The sequence below is a fragment of the Callithrix jacchus genome, chromosome 17 (assembly GCF_049354715.1).
Source record: "Callithrix jacchus isolate 240 chromosome 17, calJac240_pri, whole genome shotgun sequence".
In the NCBI taxonomy this organism is placed as follows: Eukaryota; Metazoa; Chordata; class Mammalia; order Primates; family Cebidae; genus Callithrix; species Callithrix jacchus.
In genome coordinates this window covers 47,398,829-47,425,546 of record NC_133518.1, presented here as the reverse complement: position 1 = coordinate 47,425,546, position 26,718 = coordinate 47,398,829, and the positions used below count along the sequence as shown (strand labels likewise).

General features: G+C 40.5%; 1 protein-coding gene across 2 annotated transcripts in view; it reads left to right on the top strand.

Moving 5' to 3' along the window:
- Nucleotides 1-525: 525 nt before the first annotated feature.
- The window catches only part of SLC35G2 (solute carrier family 35 member G2), a 29,928-nt gene continuing 3,735 nt past the window's right edge, over nucleotides 526-26,718 (top strand). Inside the window, exons 1-2 of one of the 2 annotated variants that reach the window (XM_035277938.3) lie at nucleotides 526-710; nucleotides 1,844-1,943. The gene's annotated coding sequence lies outside the window, so the exon portion shown is untranslated. The remainder of the gene's footprint in view (nucleotides 711-1,843; nucleotides 1,944-26,718) is intronic. The other variant, XM_002759584.6, reaches the window with a different exon arrangement.

Sequence of the window (26,718 nt, the reverse complement as noted above, 5' to 3'; positions counted from 1 at the left end):
TCAGGCCTTACCCTTTCTTGTCTGTCCCAGGGTTATAGCCTTCCTGCCTGTCCCTGGACCCATAGAATCCACTGCTTTGATGACTAGTCTTATTTCCAAGAGGCTATCTATATTCATTACACTTGGGACTGGGGCATATGGAACTGGGTAGAAGAACCAGCTGTGCAGTATCCTCACCCTTCCCTCAGAGACCGAATCAGTAAAATGGCGGGTGGACTCGGGGACGCCCGAAGACTTTTCTGGACCACGATTTTCCGATGCTGGACACATATTTAAACACCAAGGAATCGACTTGAGACTTTTAAGAGCAAACTTGGGTGGAAATGGACAGAAAGTGCCTCCCTGTCCACTTGCAGAGGATTATATCGCCCTATCAGACAGGCGGTTGCTTCAAACAGGCGCCCTCCAAGGGCGTAAACTAGAGGGGCCCCGGCAGGCGGCTTCCCGGACTTAGACCCTCCTACCGCGCGGGTAGAGGAAGTCCTTCAGTTCAGGCACAAACCCTGGGCGCCCCCCACCGTCTTCGACTCCGGCGCCAGTCAGGTTGTGGGGTGGGGGCGGCGGAGAGCGCAGGCGCAGAGTCCGCGCCGGCGGCGCCCCTCTCGCTCCGCACCCCTCCGGGCAGCGCCAGCCTAGCTTTTCCCCGGAGAGCGCACGCCCCTCGGTCGCCTCCCGGGTTCCGAGCGCACCTTCCTCGCCTCGACACGCAGGTAAGCTGGCCCCGGGAGCCGGTCGGCGGCGGCGGCGGACTGGGACCTTGACCCTGCCTGCCCGGCAGCCCCGACAGGGGAGTGAGAGTGGACCCCGAACCCCACACACCCGTGTTTAGTTGCTACATAAGGGGCAGAGCAGTCTTTTTGGGTATGGGCCGGGCTGGGGGCGATGCGCCCGCCCCCTTTGCAGACCTCGGGGTGCTCAGCACAAAGCTTGAAAGGCCGCGGGGCCGCAGTTCTCTTCACTGTTCTCTGGAGAACCAGGACGCGGGGACTGCTGGGCTACAGCCCTGTTTCCCTTTTCTTGCTGCCGTCGCGTGTCTGGGCCCTCCCGCAGCGTCCATGTTAAAGGCAGGAGGCTGTTGCTTTCCTCTCTCCCAGTAGCCCACCCAAGCAAGGGTGAGTCCTGTGGCGTCATGGGATCAATTTCAAATATAAGTTTATTAAAAGGCTGGATGGTTTTAGAAATATGGCCAATTCGTATTTTCCATTACTCTCTTGTCTCATGTCCATGACTCTTGAAAGCCAGTCTATGTGCGCTGAGATTTTCGTGGTACATCGACGGTTTGTAGAAATCTTTTCCCAAGGGAAGACGAAGGCCAAGGATTAGTGGAGGAAGGGCCAGGACACAGCCAAGAGTGGCGCCAGAGGCTCAGGGCAAGTCCGCTGAGCTTCCAGCAGCCACAGGAAGGAAAACGCGAATCTTTTCTGACAGTCCTCTGGGCTCTATAGAATTTCTACGCCACGTGCATCCATTTGGCCTTATTTGAGAGGAGGAAAGGGAAGAAGGGTCGCGCTGGAAGGAGACTCATTTGGGGGCTGGTGAGGAATCAACGCGCACCTTCATCTCGGGCCAGCTTTTCTCCCCGCTCCGCGAGGAGCGAGGCGGAAACCTCGCGTCCGAGAGACGACCGAGGGCCTGGAGATAGTGATGCCCCGGGCCCAGAGGGCTGGGGGAAGCTCCTGGCGGGGGCGATCTCCCCAGGCTGTTCCGCGGGACTTGGATCAGGCTTGCCCGTGTCCGTGGTGCTGAAGTGTCTCGCGCGCCTCGTCAACTGACTTCCTGGGCAGTAGCCTGAGTTGCCTTTCTACTCTGCGCCTTTGCCAAAAATAGCTCATCTCCACTGCAGGTGGCCAGAGTGGAGCAGGCCCGACACCAAAACCTTTTGCAGATGGGTTGAGGCTGGTTTCCGGAACATAACATGAAAGCAAATATGGCTTGCCTTGGAGGTACAGATTTGATTACCTATGAGAAAATACACACCATGAGCATAGACAGGAATTCTCACATATACTTATGAAAGATACAGGTATGTGTGTTTACACACAAACATAACACACATATAAACACACTCATCCCTTTTCAAAACCATCATACACTAGAAGCCACACGTTTTTCAGAGCTTTTGTAATCCATCTTTATTTTTTGACACCTCTAGTAAATGTGAACTCTGCAGAACCATTTATTTTCATAATCATCTGTTCCAAAGGCACAGAGCCTGTGGATTCAAGTGTTTGGTATTTGACTGAGCAATTAAGTATTTACACTCATTTAAATTTCAGAACAAAGTCTAGGATGATGTAAAATTGATATTGATAGCCAAATAATCCTTAAAGGAAATTTAAGGAAAATGAATTAATGTAAATTTTAATAAGAACAACTTGTAAATAATTTTCAAAAACATTGTCATTGTTTTTTCCTCAAAAAATATATGCTCATTGTAAAAAATTTAGGTAATAGAGAAATGCATAAACATAGAAAACCATTGTAAACAGATTTACATTTAAATGAACACACACACATTTTAAATGGACCAATCCTCTATTGGTTACATTTTTGCTATATAATTTACAATTAATGTCTTTCAAACTAATACATATAAAACTAGGTCATCATTATTAAGGGTTGCGTAATATTGATCTGTAGGGACAGAATAAGTTATTTAAACAATCTCATAATAGTGAACATTTATGTCCAATTTTTTGGTCTTTAAAAAAAATTATTGTGGAAAGAATATATAACATGAAATCTGTCTTCTGAACATTTTTTTTTTTTGGAGACAGTGTCTGGCTTGTTGCCCAGGCTAGAGTACAGTGGTGTGATCTCGGCTCACTGCAACCTCTGTCTTCAGGTTCAAGTGATTCTCCCGCCTTAGCCTCCCAAGTAACTGGATTACAGGCGCCTGTCACCACACCCTGCTAATTTTTGTATTTTTAGTAGAAATGGGGTTTCACCATGTTGACCAAGCTGGTCTTGAACTCCTGACCTCTGGTAATCCACCTGCCTAGGCCTCACAAAATGCTGGGATTATAGGTGTGAGCCACCACGCCCAGCCTACTCTCTATCTCCATGAGTTCAATTGTTTTGATTTTTAGATCCCACAGGTAAGTGAAAACATTAGAAGTTTGTCTTTCTGTGCCTGGCTTATTTCACTTAACATGATGACCTTCATGTTGCACATGACAGGATCTCATTCTTTTGTATAGCTAGATAGTACTCCATTATATATAAGTATATATAAAGAAACTCTGGTTTCTTTATCTATTCATCTGTTGATGAACACTTAGGTTGCTTACAAATCTTGGCTATTGTGAATAGTGCTGCAACAAACATGGGAATGCAGATATCTCTTCGATATACTGATTTCCTTTCTTTTGGTTATTACCCAGCAGTGGGATTGTTGCATTGTATGGTAGCTCTATTTTTAGTTTTTTGAGGCACCTCCAAACTGTTCTTCGTAGTGGTTGTACTAATTAATATTCTCACCAACAATGTATGAAGGTTCCCTTTCTCCACATCCTTGCCAGCATTTGTTATTGCCTTGCTTTTGGATAAAAGCCATTTTAACTGGAGTGGGATGATATGATGATATCTTATTGTAGTTTTGATTTGCATTTCTCTGATGATCAATGATGTTGAGTACTTTTTCTTTTCTTTTTTTCCTGAATGGAGTCTCACTCTGTCACCTAGGCTGGAGTGCAGTGGTGCGATCTTGGCTCACTGCAGCCTCTGCCTCCTGGGTTCAGGCTATTCTCCTGTCTCAGCCTCCCAAGTAGCTGGGACTACAGGTGCCCGCCACCATGCCTGACTAATTTTTGTATTTTTAGTAGAGATGGTGTTTCACCATACTGTCCAGGCTACTCGAACTCCTGACTTTGTGATCCTCCCACCTTGGCCTCCCAATGTGCTAGGATTATAGGTATAAGCCACCACACTCAACAGTTGAGCATCTTTTCATATATCTGTTTGCTGTTTGTATGTCTTCTTTTGAGAAATGTTTATTCAGACCTTTTGCCCATTTAAAGCTTAGATTATTATTTTTCTTACAGAGTTGTTTGCCATTCCTTATATATTCTGGTTATTAATCCCTTGTCAGATGGGTAGTTTGCAAATATTTTCTCCCTTTCTGTGGGTTGTCTTTTCACTTTGTTGACTGTTTCCTTTGCTGTGCAGAAGCTTTTAAACTTGATGTGATCCCATTTATTTTTGCTTTGGTTGCCTGTGCTGGTGGGTTTTACTCAAGAAATTTTTGCCAGGACAAATGTCCCGGAGAGTTTCCCCAAGTTTTCTTGCAGTAGTTTTATATTTTGAGGGCTTATAGTTAAGTCTTTATTCCATTTTATTTTGATTTTTCTGTGTGGTGAGTGATAGGGGTCTAGTTTCATTATTCTGCTTATGGATATTGTTTTCCCAGTATCATTTTATTGAAGAGATTGTTCTTTCTCCAATGTATGTTTTTGGCACCTTTGTGGAAAATGAGTTTACTGTAGCTATATGGATTTGTTTCTGGATTCTCTATTCTGTTCTATGGGTCTGTTTTTATGTTAGTACCATACTGTTTTGATTATAATAGCTCTGTAGTATAATTTGAATTCAGGTAATGTAATTCCTCCAGTTTTTTGTTGTTGTTGTTGTTTTGTTTGTTTTTTTTGTTTGTTTAGGATAGCTTTGGCCATTCTGGGTCTTTTGTGTTTCCATATAAGTTTCAGGATTCTTTTTTTATTTCTGTGAAAAATGTCATTGATATTTTAGCAGGAATTGCATTGAATCTATAGATTGCTTTGGGTAGTATAAACATTTTAATAATGTTGATTCTTCCAATCCATGAACATGAAATATTTTTTCATTTTTTGGTGTGTCCTCTTAAATTTCTTTCACAAATGTTTTATAGTTTTCTTTGTAACAATCTTTCACTTCTTTGGTTAATACTTAGGTATTTAATTTGATTTGTGGCTATTGTAAATGGGATTGCTTTTTTAATTTTCTTTTCAGATTGTTCACTGTTGGCATATAGAAATGCTACTGATTTTTGTATGTTGATTTTGTATCCTGCAACTTTACTGAATTTGTTTATCAGTAAACAATAGTTTAATAATAAATTTTAAAGTTCTAACAGTTTTTTTGGTGGCATCTTTAGGTTTTTCCAAACATAAGATCATATTATTTGCAAACAAGGATAATTTGTCATCTTCTTTTCCAGTTTAGATGTCTTTTATTTCTTTATTTCATCTGATTGCTGTAGCTAGGACTTCCAGTACTGTCTTGAATAATGGTAGTGAAAGTGGCCGTCTTTTTTCCGGATCTTATTGGAAAGGCTTTCAGTTTTTCCCCATTCAATATGATACTAGCTTTGGGTCTATTGTGTATGACCTTTTTTTTTTTTCTGAGACAGAGTCTTGCTCTGTTGCCCCAGCTGGAGTGCAGTGTGCAATCTTGGCTCACTGCAACCTCTGCCTCCCAGGTTCAAGCAATTCTCATGACTTAGATTCCCAAGCAGCTGGGACTACAAGCACACACCACCATGCCAGGCTAATTTTTTGTATTTTTAGTAAAGACAAGATTTTGCCATGTTGGCTAGGCTGATCTCAAACTCCTGGTCTCAAGTGATCTTCCTATCTCAGCCTCCTGAAGTGCTGGGATTACAAGTGTGAACCACCACGCACAGCCATATATGGCTTTTATTATGTTGGGATATGTTCCTTCTATGCCCAGTTTGTTGAGGATTTTTATCATGAAGGGATGTGGAATTTTATCAAATGCTTTTTCAGCATTAATTGAAATGATTATATGGTGTTTGTCCTTCATTCTGTTGATATAATTTATCACATTGATTCATTCACAACATGTTGAACCATCCTTGCATCCCTGTTTCGTTTTTGCTTTTGTTTTGAGATGGAGTCTTGCTCTGTTGACCAGATTGGAGTGCAGTGGCACCATCTCAGCTCACTGCAACCTCCGCCTCCAAGGTTCAACCAATTTTCCTGCCTCAGCCTCCCAAGTAGCTGGGACTACAGGTGCCTGCCACCATGCCCAACTGATTTTTGTATTTTTAGTAGAGACAGGTTTTCACCATATTGGACAAACTCCTGGTGATCCACCTGCCTCGGCCTCCCAAAGTGCTGGGATTACAGGCATGAGCCACTGTGTCTGACCGAATGACTGCTTTAATGGATTGTTGAATTTGATTTGCTAGTATTTTGTTGAGGATTTTTGCATCAATATTCATTACAGATATTGGCCTGTAGTTTTCTTTCTTTGATGTGTCTTTGTCTAGTGTTTGTATCAGAGTGATACTGGCCTCAGAGAGTCAGTTTGGAAGTATTCCCTGCTCCTCTATTTTTAGGAACAGTTTGAGTAGGATTAGTATTAAGTCTTCCTTAAATGTTTGGTAGAATTCAGCAGCGAAGCCATTAGGTCCTGGGCTTTTTTTTATGGGGAGGAAAAGAACTTTAAAATTCAGTAAACTTGCAGGATACAAAATCAACATACAAAAATCAGTAACATTTTATTATGACTTTGATCTTGATGCTTGTTATTGGTCTATCTAGGTTTCAAATAACATGGTTCAATCTTGGCAGTTTATATGTATCTAGGATTTTATTCATTTCCTCTAGATTTTCCAATTTATTGGCATATAATTGTTTATAGTAGCCACTAATGATCATTTGAATTTTTGTGGTATCAGTTGTAATGTCTCTTCTTTCGTCTCTAATTTTATTTTAGTTTTTTGAGATATGGGCTCTTTGTCACCCAGGCTGGAGTGCAGTGGTGCGATCTTGGCTCACCGCAACCTCTGCCTCCCCTGACTCAAGCAATCCTCCCACTCAGCTTCCCAAGTAGCTGGGACCATAGGCATGCACCACCATACCTGGCTAATTTTTTATGTTTTCAGTAGAGATGAAGTTTCACCATGTTGCCTAGGCTGGTCTCAAACTCCTGAGCTCAAGTGCCTGCCTCACCCTCCCAAACTGCCGGGATTATAGGCATGAGCCACCTTATCCAGCTGCCTCTTGATTTTATTTATTTGGGTCTTCTCTCTTTTTCTTTGTCTAGCTAAAGATTTGTCAACTTTCTGTGTGTTTTCAAAAAACCAATTTTTTGTTTCAGTGACCTTTTGTATTGTTTTCTTCATTTCAGTTTTATTTATTTCTGCTCTAATCTTTATTATTTATTTACTTCTACTAATTTTTATTTTCTTTTAAATGAGTCTTGCTCTATCATGCAGGCCGGAGTGCAGGGGCATGATCATAGCTCATTATAGCCTCAACCTCCTGGTGCCCAAGTGATCCTCCTACCTCATACTCCCGAGTAGCTGGGACTACAGGTGTGTACCACCATGCCTGGCTAAGTTTTGTATTTTTTATAAGGGATGGGGTTTTGCCATGTTGCCCAAGCTGGTCTCAAACTCCTGGGCTCAAGCGATCTGCCAGCCTCAGCCTCTCAAATTGCTGGCTTCTTCTACTAATTTTGGGTTTGGTTTGCTCTTGCTTTTCTAATTCTTTCAGATGTGATATTAGGTTATGTTTTTGAAGTTTTTTCTCTTTTTTGATGTAGGCACTTATAGTTGTTAAGTTTTTGTCTTAGTACTGCTTTCACTGTATCTCATAGATTTTGGCATGTTGTGTTTCCATTATCGTTTGTTTCACAAAATTTGTCAGTTTCCTTCTTAATTTCTTCTTTGACCTATTGGTCATTCAGGAGCATATTGTTTAATTTCCATGTGTTTGTATAGTTTCAAAAATTCCTCTTGTTATATTGATTTCTAGGTTTATTCCCTTGTTTAGGAGTGTTTGTTTTAATGTTTTTATTTTTATTTTTAATTTTTTATTGCATTTTAGGTTTTGGGGTACATGTGCAGAATGTGCAAGACAGTTGCATAGGTACACACATGGCAGTGTGTTTTGCTTCCTTTCTCCCCTTCACCCACATTTGTCGTTTTTCCCCAGGCTATCCCTCCCTAGCTCCCCACCCGCCGCTGGCCCTCCTCTTTTCCCCCCAATAGACCCCAGTGTTTAGTACTTCCCTCCCTGTGTCCATGTGTTCTCATTTTTCATCACCCTCCTATGAGTGAGAATATGCGGTATTTCATTTTCTGTTCTTGTGTCAGTTTGCTGAGAATGATGTTCTCCAGATTCATCCATGTCCCTACAAACGACACGAACTCATCATTTCTGATTGCTGCATAATATTCCATGGTGTATATGTGCCACATTTTCCCAATCCAGTCTATCATTGATGGGCATTTGGGTTGGTTCCAGGTCTTTGCTATTGTAAACAGTGCTGCAATGAACATTCGTGTGCATGTGTCCTTATAGTAGAACGATTTATAGTCCTTTGGATATATACCCAGTAATGGGATTGCTGGGTCAAATGGAATTTCTATTTCTAAGGCCTTGAGGAATCGCCACGCTGTCTTCCACAATGGTTGAACTAATTTACACTCCCACCAACAGTGTAAAAGTGTTCCTTTTTCTCCACATCCTCTCCAGCATCTGTTGTCTCCAGATTTTTTAATGATTGCCATTCTAACTGGCGTGAGATGGTATCTCAATGTGGTTTTGCTTTGCATCTCTCTGATGACCAGTGACGATGAGCATTTTTTCATATGATTGTTGGCCTCATATATGTCTTCTTTTGTAAAGTGTCTGTTCATATCCTTTGCCCATTTTTGAATGGGCTTTTTTGTTTTTTTCCTGTAAATCTGTTTGAGTTCTTTGTAAATTCTGGATATCAGCCCTTTGTCAGATGGGTAAACTGCAAAAATTTTTTCCCATTCTGTTGGTTGCCAATTCACTCTAGTGACTGTTTCTTTTGCCGTGCAGAAGCTGTGGAGTTTGATTAGGTCCCATTTGTCTGTTTTGGCTTTTGTTGCCAATGCTTTTGGTGTTTTGTTCATGAAGTCCTTGCCTACTCCTATGTCCTGGATGGTTTTAAGATTTGTTTTGTGACCTAACATGTGGTCTATCCTTGAGAATAATCCATGTGCTGAGGAGAAGAATATGTATTCTGCAGCAGCTGGATGAAATGTCTGTAAATATCTATTAGGTCCAGTTGTTCTATATTGCAGATTAAGTCCAATGTTTCTTTGTTGATTTTCTGCTGGATAGCCTGTCCAGTGCTGAAACTGGGGTGTTGAAGTCTCCAGCTATGATTGTATTGAAGTCTCTCTCTTTAGCTCTAAGGTTTAATGTATATATCTGGGTGTTACAGCACTGGTTGCATATATATTTATAGCTGTTATATCCTCTTGAAGAATTGACCCCTTTATTATTATTATATAATGACCTTCTTTGTCTCTGCTTACAGTTTTTGTCTTGAAATCTATTTTGTCTGATGTAGGAATAGCTACTCCTGTTCTTTTTTGGTTTTCATTGTCATGGAATATCTTTTTGCATGATTATTATTATATAATGACCTTTATTATTATTATATAATGACCTTCTTTGTCTCTGCTTACAGTTTTTGTTTTGAAATCTATTTTGTCTGACATAGGAATAGCTACTCCTGTTCTTTTTTGGTTTTCATTGTTATGGAATATCTTTTTGCATCCCTTTATTTTAGGTCTATGTGTATCTTTATAGGTTAAGTGTGTTTCTTGTAGGAAACAGATTCACTGGGTCTTGCTTTTTAATTCATTCAGCCATTCTATGCCTTTTGATTGGAGAATTTAGTCTGTTTACATTCAGTGTTACTGATAATGAAGGACTTCTGCCATTTTGTTATTTGTTTTCTGGTTATTTTTTGGTCTTCTCTCTTTTTTAATCTTCTTATCTTTTAGTGAATGTGATTTTCTCTGGTGGTATGATTTAATTTCTTGCTCTCTCTGTGTGTGTGTGTGTGTGTGTATCGTATGTTTTTTGATTTGAGGTTACCATGAGGGTTACAAATACTGTCTTACAACCCATTATTTTAAACTGATGACAACAAAGATTGTATAAACAAACAAGCAAAAAGAAAACTAATAACTCTAACTTTATCCCTCTGCTTTTTAATTTTTTGTTGCTTCTCTTTATGTCTATTGTACTATGTCTTGAAAAGTTGTCGTTATTTGTGATTGGTTTATCATTTAGTTGTTCTACGTAAGAGTAGTTTACACACCACAAATTATAGTGTTATGATATTTTATGTTTTTCTGTGTGCTTACTATTACCAGTGAGTTTTGTATCTTTAGATGATTTCTTATTGCTTATTAATATTCTTTTCTTTCAGATTGAAGAACTCCCTTTAGCATTTCTTGTAGAAAAGGTCTGGTGTTAGTGAAATCCCTCACTTTTGTTTGTCTGGGAAACTATTTCTCCTTCATGCTTGAACATGCCAACACCCGGCACTTTAAATAGGTCATTTCATTATCTCCTGGCTTGTAAGGTTTCCACTGAAAAATTTACTGGCAGACATATTGGAGCTCCATTATATGTTATGTGTTTGTTTTCTCTTACTGCTTTTAGGATCATTTCTTTCTTTCTTTTTTTTTTTGAGACGAGTTTTGCTCTTGTTACCCAGGCTGGAGTGCAATGGCGCGATCTCGGCTCACTGCAACCTCCGCCTCCTGGGTTCAGGCAATTCTCCTGCCTCAGCCTCCTGAGTAGCTGGGATTACAGGCACGTGCCACCATGCCCAGCTAATTTTTTGTATTTTTTTTAGTAGAGACGGGGTTTCACCATGTTGACCAGGATGGTCTCGATCTCTTGACCTCGTGATCCACCTGCCTCGGCCTCCCAAAGTGCTGGGATTACAGGCGTGAGCCACTGCGCCTGGCCCAGGATCATTTCTTTATCCTTGACCTTTGGGAGTTTGATTATTAAGTGCCTTGAGGTAGTCTTCTTGGGGTTAAACCTGCTTGGTGTTTTACAGTCTTCTTGTATTTGAATGTTGAGATCTTTCTCTAGGTTTGGGAACTTCTCTTATCCCTTCGAATAAACTTTCTACCTCTATATCTTCCTCCATCTCCTCTTTAAGGCCAATAGCTCTTAGATTTGCCCTTTTGAGGCTGTTTTCTAGATTTTGTAGACATACATCTTATTTATTTTTTCTTTTTGCTCTTCTGACAGTGCATTTTCTTTTCTTTTTTTTTTGATAGTGTATTTTCAAATAGCCTGTCTTTAATCTCAGTAAATTTTTCTTCTGCTTTATCAATTCTGCTATTAAGAGACTCTCATGCATTCTTCCGTAAGCCAGTTGCATTTTCAACCCCAGAATTTCTGTGAATTATTTTAATATCTTTGTTAAATTTATCTGATAGAATTCTGAATTAGTTCTCTGTGTTATCTTGAATTCTTTCAGTTTCCTCAAAACAGCTGTTTTGAATTTTCTGTTTGAAAGGTCATATATTTCTGTTTCTGCAGGATTAGTCCTTGGTGTCTTATTTAGTTCATTTGGTGAGGTCATGTTTTCCTGGGTGATCTTGATGCTTGTAGATGTTTGTTGGTGTCTGGACATTGAAGAGTTATATATTTAGTTTAGTCTTTGCAGTCTGGGCTTCTTTGTGCCTGTCTTTTTTTGGAAGGGCTTTCCAGATATTTGAAGGGACTTGGGCCCCAAGCCCAATAACGCTGTGGTTCTTGCAGACTTGTAGAGGTACCATTTTGGTGGTCTTGGATAAGAGCTGGAGAATCTTTGGATTACCAGGCAGAGAGACTCTTGTTCTCTTCCTTTACTTTCTCCAAAACAAGTGTAGTCTTTCTGTTTCTCTCTCTCTCTGCCGAGCTTCCTCGCTTCCTCCCTACCACTGCCTCATCTCTCGATGCTGAGCTTCCTGGAGCTGGGGATGGGGTAATGCAAGCACCTCTGGGACTGTGCTGTGTCAGACAGACCTGAAGTCAGCATAGCATTGGGTCTTGCCCAAGGCCTGCTGTAACCACTACCTGACTACCACCTATGTTCACTCAAGGCCCTAGGGCTTTACAATCAGCAGGTGGTAAAACTTAACAGGTTTATGTCCTTTTCTTCAGGGCAGCAAGTTCCCCCAGGTAAGTCCAGAGATTTCTTCCTCTGGACCAAAACTTTATTTTGCCCTATTAATGTTAATATACACAAATAATTTAAAAAATTTGGTACCTATACAACTTCACACATGTTAAATTGTCTGTCTACTCCAGGTTCTCTTATAATTGTTACTGTAGTAGAAGTATTATTTTTAAAAAATTTTTAGTAGAGACAGGCCCAGGCTGGTCTCAAACTCCTGGCCTTAAGTAATCCTTTAACTTTAGCCTCCCAAAATGTTGGGATTACAGGCGTGTGCCATTGTGCCCAGCCTGTAGTAGAATTTTATATGTTCAATGGGCATATATAATATTTTATGTGCACTTAACACTATTTCATAGTTGTAACTACATATGAATTCAATCCACATACCTGCCATCTTTACTAAAGTTTACTTAATCATTTTCTGACTGTATAAAATCACTTTCTTTGTGTCTCTCTTTTATTTAAGGCCCCAAAGTATCAGCAACTTTACTGAACTCTTTAGGAACTCAGTGAAGGAAAGGAGAAATATTAGATGATCTAACTTCTCATTTATTTTGCCTCTGGTTTCTGTGTAACTCTGGCTGGCCACTGGTCTAAATGGGAGTGAAGATCCTGAAAATGAATGAGGCTACTGAGGAGGGTGGTAGACAACAGCCAGATACTCACATTGCATTTTGGATTCCATTACTTTTGAGTTAGGAGATACAAGGTAGAGTTAGGTTGCAGAATTTTGACAGCCAAAGCTCTGCACCACAACGAATTAGATCCAGAATTAGAGGTGCCTGGCTAAGAAGGTGACTTTCTCCAAAGCATGTCAGGTAAGCCAGAGGACTGATTCATTCTCCCAGTATTTCTTGAGTCTTATACTGAGCTAAGAGTTGGAGATACTAAAAAGAAAGATAAAGACATAATGCCTTTTCTTGGAGTGGTAACACTTTATCAGGGGCTACTGGTATATAGGCACCTCCCAATGGTACAGTATGTCAAGGATGATGACAGAGCCCTGTAGAAAGTGTTTTAGAACCCAGAGAATGAACAGATTGTTCAGTTCGAGGTTTTTCAAGTAGGTCACCAGAAAGGTTGTAGGCACGTGGGTGGGAATTTGCCAGAGATTGCTTTACTGGGCAGTAACTAGCTGATAATCTCCAGTTGTAAACGAATGGCCTGGAAGGTGACACCTTGGGTTTGAAGCCTGGCTAAACTATTTTTAGCATCTTGGTAACCTTGGGCAAGTCACCAAACCTTGCTGAGCTTCACTTAATTTTTTTTAAAAAAAGGAGGAGTAATACTAGTACCCGCCTTGTTGGAATTGTTGGTTTAAGTGAGATAATACATGTAAAGTGCTTGGTATTAGCCTGGCAAATAGTAGTCTAGTCTTTTTTATTTTTGCCTATTTAAAGAATTGCATGTAAATCACTCTGCACAAATAATTATTGTTCGTGTTGTCAAAGTTCTCACGGGTTAAAAGACAGTATAAACACTGTGTTTTCTGCATTTGTGTGGTAATTCTTCTAATCTAGAAGTTTCCCTTTTAGTGCAGTTTAAATCTCAAACTGCTCCTTTTTACCAATCTCAAGTATCCCAAAATAAATTAGTTCTAGGCTGAAATTGTCATTACTTTTGCTTTGTTCTCCCATATTATGATGTTATAGCAAATCTGTAGTCAATTGTATAATTTCGGCTGGGCACGGTGGCTCAAGCCTGTAATCCCAGCACTTTGGGAGGCCGAGGTGGGGGTGGATCACAAGGTCAAGAGATCGAGACCATCCTGGTCAATATGGTGAAACCTCGTCTCTACTAAAAATACAAAAAATTAGCTGGGCATGGTGGCGCTTGCCTGTAATCCCAGCTACTCAGGAGGCTGAGGCAGGAGAATTGCCTGAACCCAGGAGGTGGAGTTGCAGTGAGCCGAGATCGCGCCATTGCACTCCCGCCTGGGTAACAAGAGCAAAACTCCGTCTCAAAAAAAAAAAAAAAAATTTGTATAATTTCATTTATTTAATGTGCATAGTACTTGCTGTGTCTGCTTTGTGCCACTTGTTACCATATATCTTTTCTTTTTTTTTTTGAGACAGAGTTTCGCTCATCACCCAGGCTGGAGTGCAATGGCGCAATCTCGGCTCACTGCAACCTCTGCCTCCTGGGTTCAGGGAATTCTCCTGCCTCAGCCTCCTGAGTGGCTGGGATTACAGGCATGCGCCACCATGCCCAGCTAATTTTTTGTATTTTTAGTAGAGACGGGGTTTCACCATGTTGACCAGGATGGTTTTGATCTCTTGACCTTGTGATCCACCTGCTTCGGCCTCCCAAAGTGCTGGAATTACAGGCTTGAGCCACCACTCCTGGCCTTATATCTTTTCTTCCCCATTAACATGTAAGTTCCTTAAGAGAAAGCTTATGTCTTCTTAGCCTTGTGTCTTATAATGTCTTCCCATTGGTGCCTTCCACATCATAGGCACTCATAAATTCTGACAGAGTGAAGGAATAATCATGAATCCTTGAGATTGCCAGATAGCTGATGTGATCTCAGACTGCCTTCATAGAAACAAAATCCCCGGAATAGGACAAAGTATAGAAACTGAGGAGAGTGGTTGAGATTGTGAGGACTGAAAACCATGATTATACATGGAATAATTGAATACAGATGGGATATTCAGTTTAGAGAAGAGGAAACTTACAGTGGGAGAACATAGATGAGGAGGGCAGGAAATAGTAGTTCCTGTTATTGAAATGTCACGTGGAAGAGGGAATCAATTTGTGACCTCAGAAGACATGTATAGTAGCAGCCTCTGGAAATTACATGGAGAAAGGTTTTGACATATTGTTAAACAGTAACTTTCTGACAATCAGGATGACTTTCAATTGGTTGTTCTGAGAAGGAGTGTTTCCAATCATTGTAGGTGGTCAATCAGAAACTGAACTATTTGATGCTATAGAGCAGTCATCCCCAACCTTTTTGGCACCAGGGACTGGTTTCATGAAGACAGTTTTTCCACGAATGAGTGGGGTGGGGAGGATTTTCACAATTGGTTTCAGAATTAAACTGTTCCACCTCAGATCATGAGGCATTAGAGTCTCACAAGGAACATGCAACCTAAATACCTCACATGCACAGTTAACGATAGGGTTTGTGCTCCTATGAGAATATAATGCTGCCACTGATCTGACAGGAGGTGGAGCTCAGGTGGTAATGCTCTCTCGCCCTCCTCTCACCTCCTGTTGTGTGGCCTAGTTCCTAACAGGCCACAAACCAGTACTAGTTTATGCCTTGGAGGTTGGGAACCCCTGCTGTAAAAAAAGGATGTACTTACTCTCAAAGGAAATGGAGTAGATGATCCCCAAAATCTTTTAAACTCTTGTGGTCTTTAATTATATGTATTATAATATATATTAACATATATATTTAATAAAGGTTAACCATATACAATGCTATTGTATATGGTTACTATATCATATATAATACAATAGCATTGTATATGATTAACTTTATTAAATATATGTTAATGCATGTATACATGTATTGCATATTCTCATTATCACCATATTGCCTAATTTAATGAAAGGTAAAAATGGCTTTTTAAAAATTTGATCATGGATTACTTAAAAACTAACATGTCTTTTGCTTAGGGACACTAGTGTATAAAACATTGTATATGAACACTGTTGAACTGCAATAAACAAATTTACATTGTTAGCATGTCAAATGCAAGTAAATACTATTTTAATTTCTTTGTTAAATCTAAAAGGAGAAAACAAGTAAGTAACCCAGAGTCAACTTGTCTCAATTCAGATGAATTGTGTGTTTATTTATTTATTTATTTTTGACGGAGTTTCGCTCTTGTGGCTGAGCCTGGAGTACAACGGCATGATCTTGGCTTACTGCAACCTCTGCTTCCTGGGTTCAAGCAATTCTCATGCCTTAGCCTCCTGAGTAGCTGAGATTACAGGCCCCTGCCACCATGCCCTGCTAATTTTTGTATTTTTAGCAGAGACGGAGTTTTACCACGTTGGCCAGGCCGGTCCTGAATTCCTGATCTCAGGTGATCCGCTAGCCTTGGCCTTCCAAAGTGCTGGGATTACAGGTGTGAGCCACTATGCGTTGCTGAACTGTGTGTTTAAAATTCAGGACTTCATCACCACTACCACCATTGTGTCCCTATCACTATCATTGCTAACATATATCTAGCATTTACTATATGTCTTGCTCTCTTCTAAACATAGCACACATATTAATTCATGTACTTCTTCCCAAAATCCAATTAGTTAAATACTGCTATTGACATTTTCCTAACTTTTTATTTTGAAATAATTTCAAACTTGGGCCGGGCATGGTGGCTCAAGCCTGTAATCCCAGCACTTTGGGAGGCCGAGGCAGGTGGATCACGAGGTCAAGAGATCGAGACCATCCTGGTCAACAAGGTGAAACCCCATCTCTACTAAAAATATAAAAAAATTAGCTGGGCATGGTGGTGTGTGCCTGTAATCCCAGCTACTCAGGAAGCTGAAGCAGAAGAATTGCCTGAACCCAGGAGGCGGAGGTTGCAGTGAGCCGAGATTGCGCCATTGCACTCCAGACTGGGTAATAAGAGGGAAACTCTGTCTCAAAAAAAAAAAAAAAGAAAGAATTTCAAACTTACGTATAAGTTACAAATATAGTACAGCAAACTCCTGGTTAAGAATAACTCTTAATATTCTTCACCCAAGTTTCTACAATTGTAAACTTTTTACATTTGTTTTGCCATTCGTTCTCTTTTTCTGAACCAATTAAAGGTAAGTTGCAGAGGTGATATCCAATTATCCCTAACTAAAGTGTTTTCCTTTAAGACAAGGACCCTCTCCTGCATAACCACAATATTATCACCAAAATCAGAAATGTTACATTGATATAATTCCACTATCTAATCCACAGACCACATTCAAAATTTGTCATTTGTCCTAACAATTTCCCCTTTGGAAAAATATTTCTTACTTTTGGTCTTGAATCAAAGTCAGGATTATGAATTGCATTTAGTTGTTAGTTCTCTTCAATCTTTAATTTGTGACACTTCCTCAATCCTTCCTTGTCTTTAGTGACCTTGACATTTTTGAGTTCAGGCCTTTTTCTTTTCTTTTCTTTTTTTTAATAGAGTTCCTCATTTTAGATTTGCCTGATTTTTCTTCATGATTAGATTCAGGTGATATATTATTTTTTGACAGGAATGTGCTAGAAGTGAAATTGTATTCTTCCAAGTGTATCATATTAAAAAGCACACAATATTGATTTGTCTTCTTGCTGGTGATGTTACCTTTGATGGCTTAAGGTGATAATTTCTCAACTGTTATGTTCTCTTTCCCTTTGAATTAATAAGTATTTTGTAGGGGGACACTGTGAGGCTATGTAAACATCCTGTTTCTCAACAAACTTTCACACACTTATGATTCTTGCCTAAATTGTTACTAGGATGATTGCCAAATTGTAGTTTTTCAAATTACAATGTTAGTTTTCCAATTTCTAGTTGGGATTCTATTGTACGTAAGTTTTTCTTCTCCTTTCTTATTTATTTCCATCAGCATGGACTTGTGGATTTCTGTTTTATCCAATAGATTAGAAGCCATTACTAACACTATTGGTTTTGATGCTGAAATTGGTCCAGTTCTGGCCGTTAGGATACCCTTCAAGCTGGTTACTGTGTCCTTTTGACATCTCTATATCATTCTGAGAGTACTTCCTTTGGGGTGCCAGAGGTTTCAGACTCATCTGGTACTTTTTCTGCCACAATCATTGCAGTTATTTCATCAGCTGTTTCTCCACTGAGCTCTGGTTTCTTTTACTTGAGAATGCATTTTTAGAACCAAGATCTGAATGCTAGGCGTGGGCATTGCCACTGGAGTGTTATTGTTTTTGGGCCATTTTAGCAGATGGAACTAAGAAATTCACACACACACACACACACACACACACACACACACACCCCTATATCTATTTATATATCTTTCTATCTATTTATATTAAAACTTATGAATTTACTCCAATATCTCTACCTCTATTCCACCATTACAGGGTTCATTCTAGTCTTCACCCTTACTCTTTTTGTAACTTCCTTCTCTCTTGGTAAAAAAAATTCGGCTTCCATTATCCTCGATGTATTTAAGTATTTACTCATTCTTCTTTTATGTAACCAATCTCCTGACCTCACAGGCCACCCTGTTGGCCCCAGTTCTTCCTCAGAACCAGGCCAGATTATCCCACCAGTCTCTTCCCAACATAAATTAAACAACTAGAGAGTTGTGGAGCAGAAATTCATCCTCAGAGGTGTAATTACTTGAGAGAGAGCCCTCATATTAGGTCTTCAACACCAATGGAGTTGATTTGTGAAACGGCTTCTATGAAAACACCCATGGAAAAAGGTCCTTGGGCTAACGAGATGAACATTTATTCAGGCAGAGTGTCATCGCCAGAGATGTGCCTTCCATAAGAAACTTGGGAACATGAAGCCAGATATTACTACCTGCCAAGAACCATAGCAAGGGGATTCTCCAGAATTGGTGAGGTTCAGACACCAGTCAGCCAGCACTACCAGTGCCATAAATATCCCACTGTGTTTTATCATATCAAAGAGTGAATATCATTAAGATGTAAACATATTACTCTGCTATATTTCTATAGAGGGAAAAATTGCTTTTATTATAGCTTCTTAGATTGAAATTCTAGGAGATGGATGATGGTGTCTCCTCTTTTAGTGCTGACTTCATTTCCTGGTTCAGAAGATCAGAAATCTGTTCATGTTTTAGAGAACAGCATGAGGTCCATCTGTTCAGGTCAGATTTTTCCACATTAACATAAAGATTTATGGGGTGGTAACTTACGTAAGAAAAGCCAAAGGTAATTATATTCTTTACTGCCATTTGGAACCTACATTATGTTTTTGGTTAGTCATGAAAATATGCTAGTATATATCTACACACACACACACACACACACACACACACAGAATTAATTCTTTCAAACACTGTGATAAAGGCATCCTCGTCAGTTTGTGGAATATTTCACCTCTATTTTGATTTAGGCACCAGACACCATCCATTCAAATTTTCTCTGTAATATGGTCTGTTTATCTACAGTTTTCCTTCTAACAGAAGGCACAGAAATACAAGAGCTACAGTTGGCTTCTTGGGTGATTATTTTAGTGTGACTGAAATATAGAGTAATGATTTTTTTTCCTCCAACAAAAATAGCTTGTTTTTTTTCCCTGGTTTTAAAGGAAACATATACTTACATAAAAAATAAACAGAAAAGAGAGAAAATACTGAATAATTGAATTTCTGTAATTTACAAGTATGAACAGAATCATATCATGAATACTCATTGACATCTTTCTTTTTATTCAGCAATATGACATGAAGATTTTCTTATGTCAATATATACACATAAAAATTATCCTTTTAGATGGCTGCATAATATTATATTAATGATTTCCAGTTTTTCATTGTGTAAAGCCATGATGAATATTCTTGCATGTACATCTTTATATACTTTACTGGTGATCTTCTTAGGATATATTCCTGAAAATAGCATTACTGGGTCAAAGAGTTCACATAATTTAAATTTTGACACACTTTGCTGGTAAAATTAACTGTCTCTCTTTTTCTTTTTTCTTTTTCTTTTTTTTTTTTTTGAGACAAGGTCTTGCTCTTTGACCCAGGAGGCCGGAGTGCAGTGGTAGAATCTTGGCTCACTGCAGTCTCTGCTTCCGGGCTCAAGCAATCCTCCAGCCTCAGCCTAATGGGAGCCTGTACTTGAGACCACAGGCAGGAGTTACCATGCCCAGCTAATTTTTGTATTTTTTGTAGAGATAGGTTTTTGCCATATTGCCCAGGCTGGTCTTGATCTCCTGAGCTGAAAGTGATCTGCCTCTCAATGTGTTAGGATTACAGGTGTGAGCCACTGTGCCTGGTCATAAAATTAACTCTTGATGAGGTGAATTACACTATATATATTCTTTATATATAATTCCCTGTCAGTGACAGAACTTGGTAAAATCTCTTTTCAACTTTGCAGTAGCATTTATATATATATGTACATATGTATACACACACACACATATAATGCACACACACGTCTGCTTGTACATGCATGTTCTCCTACAGTCATTAAAGGAGTGCAGTGATTTTAATAAATCTAGGTGTGCTACTTAACCAATCAAGTGTTGTCAAGTCTTATTCAAAATTTGACATATGATTTGGTCTGAAACAATGGCATCTGGTAACCATTTCTTATGCTGATTTTAATGAATTATGGTATATAGGAAGAGATGACTGAGTTGTAATTTTACTGAGTGATGTCTATAGTGTGAAGAAGCAAGGGTGTCAATAATATGAAGAATCAGTTATGATTAAACCAAACCAAATTTGTAAAATTTTGAACTGATTCATTTGGTATATTTTTGTTTTGACCTCAAGAAGGAGTTCAGGCTTGGCCTTTTTTGTGGATAAATAGCAGCAAAAACAGGACAAATGTGAGCAGGTGGTGCAAGTAGTATTTGAAGGATCTGATAGTAGCTTCTGTTGATCCTGGGGTGTTCCTTTTTTGGTCAGGAACTGGTGCATATCCTGGGTGGTTGGAAGGCTTCTTTGAACTCAGCTGGGCTGTTTGATGATCTCTCAAGAGAGTTAGGTAAATTACAAACAACTGAGAAGTACAACTATAACATCATATTGGAACAGCCCAGTAATTTTACATTTAATTAGCATCTAACTTAATTGGGTATTTAACTATTTAAATAGAAACAAAAAAAAAATCCTGGAAATAGAAAAGGATCATTTTATTCCTGCTTCTCCCCCTTCTAGTGATGGCTCCTTTCTACACTTAACAGCTTCACCCAGGACAGCTGAATTTAAAGCTGCTGACTCACAGCAAGGTTATTCTGCCTTTTTTTTATTTAACAGAAGGAAAGTTAAGTGGTAGATAATAAATATGTGTTCATTGAGAATGGCATATTTTATGCAAATTGATAAATCCACTGATTCAAAGATTAGAAAGGCTCTTTCCTGGAAAGGGAAGTGTCGATTATAAATGGTGAAAGACTTTCGTACTTGCATTCTAGCAAGTTCTTAGCTGCCAGCCAACACATTCATCACCATGTGCCAGAATGGATTTTAAAATGTCAAAACACAAATTGCTCTGCTCCAAATCAGACACCATTGCCGGTACACAAGCCAAACCAACCTGCTTGTTTAAAAGTGCCACATAAAACTTTTTTTTCCAACCTCATTTAACCTTTTTCTTTCCTGGTGTGCATGGTTCATTATAGCCTCCTAAAGTCATGAACCATGACTGAGTAGAGAGGGGCCAGGCTTTTCTCTTTGACTTTGCCTATACAGCAACTAACTGGCCCAGGTGCTTTCAAACTTATGACAAGACTAAATGTTTAGCCCAGGTGTAACCAAACTGATAACTCTCACCCCTACCTCTTTATTTCCCCATTCCTTCTGCTCTTATTTATTTCTTTTGTTTTTCTCATTCTTTTCCCTCCCAGAGCCAGCTGTTGACTCCTAGCAGCTACTGCATAGCTGATAGGCCCCTCACTATTTCTTCCCTAATTTTCTGCTTTAGAACTGTCAGCGGAGTGTCCAGCTCAAACTTGGGCTAGCTTTCCTGTTAGATGCTTCTCCTTCCAGCCTCTACCTCAAAACCATCAGATCTCTCTTCTTACCTCCCCTCATCTCCAAGTCCCTTAGCTGTAATTTCTCTCCCTCCTGTAATCAGACTGACAGCCCAGCAAAATCCTCAGGTCTGTCTACCACTCTCCTATAGCCTAGCTCAGCCCAACATTTCTTAGTCCCCTTGGATCACATTCTGCCTTGCTCCTCCCAATGTGGCCCACTCTGGAATCCAGTATCCATTACTTTTCCTAGTCCAACTAAGCAGCCTTCATCCCCAACCTAATTGGTTGGGGGGACTGCCACATCTTCAGCTTCAGTGTATCTTCCCTCTTGGGAAGCTTCTGCTTTTCAGCCCCAAATAAGGATTCTTTTGTACCCAGGTAGCCCTCTTTTAAGCCGATTTTGGCTAGTATGCCAAGGAGTTTATCATGCAGCCTAATGTGCTCTGAATTTTTTCTAGCCTAAAATGAGTGAGCTGTTATCCACTTCTGGCACTCTAGTGCCTCTGTTAGTACTGCAGGGAGTCATCCTCACAGAGGATAACACCACTGTCGTCACCAGAAAGGCAGAGTGATGAAGATAAATTTGGACTGATTCATCCATATTCTACCCCTGATTGTTGCCCCTTTTCTTTTTTTTTTTTTAATAATTTTTTTTTTTTGGGGGGGGAAGGCAGGAAGGGAGGGAAGGAGGACCGTAGGGAGGAAGGCAGAGATGAAGGAAGGAAGGAAGGAAGGGAGGAAGAGGGGAGGAAGGGAGGGAGGGAAGGGAAGGAAGGAAATCAAGCAATGAGAGAGACATTGCTGACCTGGATCTAGAGGTTTACACGTTGATTTCTTTTTTTTGAGAGAAGGAAAGAAAAAAAAAATAAGTAAAGGAGAGGAAGAAAGAGGAAGAGAAAGAGGGAGAGTAAATGGAAATATTGCTTTATTCTGAAAAAAATTGGGTATTAATGGCCAATCAATGTTTCATTTAAACCTATGGGTAGGTGTGATGTGGTATTGACAAGAATGTATATTTTGTGTATTTGAAGTGGAGAGCTCTATAAATATTTATTAAGTTTACTTGTTCCGGATCTGAGTTCGAGTCCTTGATATCCTTATTAATTTTCTGTCTCATTGAGTCTAAGTCTCTATGTATCTGGGTGTTAGGATCATTAGCTCTTGTTGTTGCATTGATCCTTTTACCGCTATATCTTTGTTGCTTTAAAATCTATTTTATCTGATACGAGAATTGCAACTCCTGCTTTTTATTTATTTATTATTTATTTTTGCTCTCTGGTTGGTTGGTAAATCTTTCTCCATCCCTTTGTTTTGAGTCTTTGTGTATCCTTGCATGTGAAACAGGTCTGGATATAACACGCCGTTGGGTTTTGGCTGTGTCTTTTGATTGGGGGATTTAGTCAATTTAAATTTAGGGTTACTGCCATTTGATGTTAACTGGCTGTTTTATCCATTCATTGGTGTAAATTCTTCTTTATGTTGGTGCTCTTTACTTTTTGGTGTATTTTTAGAAAGGCTAATACTGGTTGTTTCTTTCTGTGTGTAATGCTTCTTTCAGAAGCTCTTGTAAAGCAGGCCTGGTGGTAATAAAATCTCTGAGTTCTTGCTTGTTCATAAAAGATTTTATTTTTCCTTCAGTTGTGAAGCTTATTTTGGCTGGATATGAAATTCTGGGCTGAAGGTTCTGTTCTTTGAGGATGTTGAATATTGGCCTCCACTCTCTTCTGGCTTGTAGAGTTTCTGCTGAGAGATCTGCTGTAAGTCTGATAGGCTTGCCTTTGTGGGTAACATGACCTTTCTCTCTGGCTGCCCTTAGTATTTTCTCCTTGGTTTCAACCCTGGTGAATCTAACGATTATGTGCCTTGGGGTTGCTCTTCTTGAGGAATATCTTTGTGGTGTTCTCTTATTACCTGGGGTTGAATGTTGACCTGCTTTGCTAGTTTAGGAAAATTTTCCTGAATAATATCCTGAAGGGTATTTTCCAGCTTGGATTCATTCTCTCCATTGCATTCAGGTACACCTATCAAACGTAAATTTGGTCTTTTCACATAGTCCCACATTTCTTGGAGACTCTGCTCATTCCTTTTTATCCTTTTTTTCTCTAATCTTTTCTTCACGTTTTATTTCATTAAGTTGGACTTTGACCTCTGATATCCCTTCTTCTGCTTGAACAATTCGAGTGTTTAAACCTGTGCATACTTCTCGGAGTTCCTGTATTGTATTCTTCAGTTCCATTAATTCACTCATACTCCTCTCTAAGTTGTCTATTCTCAATAGGATTTCATCAAACCTTTTTTCAAAGTTCCTGGTTTCTTTACATTGGGCTACAATGTGTTCTTTTAACTCACCGAAGTTTGTTTTTATCCATTCCTTGAAGAGTGATTCTGTTATTGGGATGCGCTCATTCTCCATCAAGCCTTGTTCCATTGTTGATGTGGAGCTGTGATCATCTTTAGAGGGAGAGGTGTTCTGACTTTTGAGTATTCTCAGCTTTTTTACGCTGGTTTCTTCCCGTCATTGTAAATTTATCCTCCTGCAGTCTTTGAATTTACCAACTTTCAGATTAGGTCTCTTGAGCGGGTGTCCAGGTTGTTAGTTCCCAGGGCCAGAGCAGCAGCGTTAAAACTGATGGTGCTTTTCTGTCCAGGATTCTCCTGTCTGGCTTCCTTCTTGTGTCCTGTAATGGGCAACTCTGTCTTCCCGGGGCTCCAAACCTCGGTCAGAAGGGGAACTGGTCCTGTTTACTCTGCGCCGGAGCGCTGCCGCGCCGAGGTGCCGTCACAGCCGCTGCGGGGGCTCTAGTGTCATGCTGGGGGCCCTTGTGGGTCCTCTGAAGCTGTTTGCTCTGCTCCGAGAGCTGCCACGCCGAGGTGCCCGTGGAACCGCTGCGCCGGCCACGAGAGTCGCACTGGCCACCTGTGTGTTTCCTCCACTGGGGGATCTTCTGCTCCGTGAGCGACCAGAATTTGTCTGAAAGTGTGGCGTCCTCTAGTTCTCCGTGCCTTCACTGAGAGCTGCAGTCCCGAGATGTTAGCGATCGGCCATCTTGGATCCGTTCTATTGCCCCTTTTCTTTCTTTTCTTCCTCTTCTTCCTCTCCCTTTTCCTTCCTTCCTCTCCCCTCCCCTCTTTCCTTCCTTCCTTTCCCTGTTTCTTTCTCTCCTTCTCTTTTTTCTCTCCTTCCTTCCCTCCCTTCCCCTTCCCCTTTCCCTTCCCTTCCCTCCCTTTCTTTTTCCTTCCCTTCCCCTTCCCTCTTTCATTCTTTTTTTTTTTTTTTTTTTGAGACGGAGTTTCGCTCTTGTTACCCAGGCTGGAGTGCAATGGCGCGATCTCGGCTCATTGCAACCTCCGCCTCCTGGGTTGGGCAATTCTCCTGCCTCAGCCTCCTGAGTAGCTGGGATTACAGGTATGGGCCACCACGCCCAGCTAATTTTTTGTATTTTTAGTAAGACGGGGTTTCACCACATTGACCAGGATGGTCTCGATCTGTTGACCTCGTGATCCACCTGCCTCGGCCTCCCAAAGTGCTGGGATTACAGGCGTGAGCCACCGCGCCCGGCCCCCCTCTTTCATTCTTTGTTTCCTTTTTTCTTTTCTTTAAACAGAGTCTCGCTCTGTCATCCAGGCTGGAGTGCAGTGGTGTGATCTCAGCTCACTGCAACCTCTGCCTCCCTGGTTCAAGTGATTCTCCTTCCTCAGCCCCCCTGGTAGCTGGGACTACAGGCGCATAACACCATGCCTAGCTAATTATTTTTTCTTTTTCTTTTCCTTTTTTTGAGACAAAGTCTCTCTCTGTCTCCAGGCTGGAGTGCAGTGGCATGATGTCGGCTCACTGCAATCTCTGCCTCCCAGGTTCAAGCAGTTCTCTGGCCTCAGCCTCCCAAGTAGCTGGGATTATAGGCATGCACCACCACGCCCAGCTAAGTTTTGTATTTTTAGTAGAGATGGGTTTCACCATGTTAGCCAGGATGGTCTCGATCTTTTGACCTCATGATCCACCCACCTCGGCCTCCCAAAGTGTGAGATTACAGGTGTAAGCCACTGTACCTGGCCCTTTTCTTACTTGCTTCTTTTTTTTTTTTTTTTGCTGGGAGATCTCACTCTGTTGCCCAGGCTGGAGTGTAGTGCTGCACTTTTTTTTTTTGGAGACGGGGTTTCACCATTTTGCCCACACTGGTCTCAAACTCCTGAGCTCAAAGTGATCTGCCCGGCTCAGCCGCCCAAAATGCTGGGACTGCAGGCATGAGCCACCATACCCAGCCCCTTCCCTGATTCTTCAAAGCAAGAGGATGCATTTGGAAGATGATTGGCAGTCAAGAGAACAGTCAGTGGCTATGGAAACAAAAGTTAGCTGTTGCTGTAGTAATACAGAGCTGCACTCTATCTAAAGGATGGCCGCATCACCAAAACTAGATTCTGGAATGTAACAAACTTGTCATTCCTCAGACTCTCAAAGTAAATTTTTTTTCTCAAGAACAAGAAGCTCATGGATAGAATGAAGGACTTCATATCCTGCTAATTTTTGAGCCAGATATCAGTTTTCCATTGTCTCAAAATAAAAAAAGAAGTAAAGAAAACAAATTAGTTGGCTGGGTGTGGTGCCTCACACCTGTAATCCCAGCACTTTGGGAGGCCCAGGCCGACTGATTGCTTGAGGCTGCAAGTTTGAGACCAGCCAGACCAACATGGCAAAATTCCATCTCTACACAAAATACAAAAATTAGCTGGGCATTGTGGCTCACACCTATAGTGACTCACAGCTGAGGCTGATACATGAGAATTGCTTGAACCTGGGAGGTGGAGGTTGCAGTGAATGGAGATTGCACCGCTGCACTCCAGTCTGGGTGACAGAGCAAGACTGTCTCAAAAAAACAAAAAACAAAAAAGAAAAACAAGACAAAACATGCCTTTATGTACATTCAATGGAAAAACTTCAAAATTGTTATCTGTTATTTTCAGATATGTGGGTTTTCCTGGGATTGTTACAAATCTAACCCTGCATAAGGGTAGTTTGTCATCCCATTTGCCTTTAGCTTTCAGAGGGCTGAAGTTAATGTGTTCAAAGCCCTTGTTGGGTCCATATTAACTATCCGTTAAAAGTGATATTATATAATTT